A 1,467-nucleotide genomic window follows, 5' to 3' on the forward strand; every position below is an offset into this window, starting at 1 on the left:
TACCATATCAAGTTCACTGTGTCCTTTTCTTCAGCAGGAATTCTCTTTCAGGAGGTTCCTCAAGGCTCATGCAAAGAGGCTGCAGGTAGGCCAACCCTGCCAGTTCACCCAAGTGCCCAGGCATGCATCAATGCTACCTAGACTCACCCAAGAGCCCACTGTAGGAGCAGTATGTGCTTAAGCAAAGGTAACAAAGACTGACTCAACAATGGCATGCAATGTGGTTCCTTTGGTGTCACTGCAAATTATGGAAACAGAATCTGATTTTGCTCTTGTTTCAACAATTCTGAAAAATAAACAATAAGGTCACGCACTAAGGAGAAAGCCGAAAACACGAGGAGAAAACAAAATTCTAAAATTAGCGTTCTCTAGAAATCCAGAGGGGTTTGGAATCTTTTCTATGTGAAGGGGGTTAAGGAATGAAAGTAGAAATGTAATATGGCCCTCAGGGTTTGCTTGTGGAACAGGCTGGAAGATTATAAATGTATTTTGTGAAGTGGGGAATGGGAGAAGTGCAACATAGCATATTTGGGGAAAAGTAGGTAGCTCAAAATTGCTGGAACATATGTTTTGCATAGGGGCCTTCAGGAGATGAGGCTGCAGACTCATAGACAGGCACTAGGAAATAGACAGGCTCTTCTCCCATCCCAAGATGTTTGCCCTTCATGCTGAAGGTGAAACAGAATCTCAGGATGTCTCTGAAGTAGAGACATATTATTTATATTTTTGAAAGATCGCTCTAGCTGCTAGGAAAAATAAATTCAGTGACTACAGACAGAGAGTTAATTTCTGTAAAGGTCCAAATGAGAGGCAACATCATCCTGAAAATAGGAAGCAATAAGGAATGGCAGGAAATGAAGCTGGAGAAATGGGATCAGCACATAACAAGGGACTCCTCTGCCATCTTAAGTGACTTCTGTTGGAAAAGTCAGAAAAGCTTGAGGTTGGGAAAAACAGGCTGTGATCATGGTGAGCGTCAATGAATCCATTGTTTGTGTAGACATGGTTCTGGCTTCGGGTGTTGAAAATGGAGCCCAGACTCCATGTGGGTATCTGCCCAAGACCCCATCACCTGAAGCCCAGCAGACAAGAAAGAAAAGGGGTGTATTGAGAGTTAAAGTTTTCTGAAAGGGATGGTGGGTTTCTGTTTTGAAAGTCTGATCTGACTGTGAGGAAATCAGTAATAAAAATTCTACATTATTCACATTTCTGGCATTTATGTTGCTGAGTATGATTATTTGCATTTCAATTCTAACACATGAAATTTCATGGTATTATAGGCTGAACTGTGTTCTCCCAAAATTCATATGCCAATGTTCTAACCCTCAGACTGTTTAGAGATAGGTAAGGCCTTCAAAAAGTAATTAAGTTAAAATGAGGCCATTAGGGTGGACCGTCATCCAATATGACTGTATCTTCATAAGAAGAGACAGTTAGGACACAGATATGCACAGAGACACCATGTGA

Source organism: Mandrillus leucophaeus, unplaced genomic scaffold (assembly GCF_000951045.1).
Source record: "Mandrillus leucophaeus isolate KB7577 unplaced genomic scaffold, Mleu.le_1.0 Scaffold173, whole genome shotgun sequence".
In the NCBI taxonomy this organism is placed as follows: Eukaryota; Metazoa; Chordata; class Mammalia; order Primates; family Cercopithecidae; genus Mandrillus; species Mandrillus leucophaeus.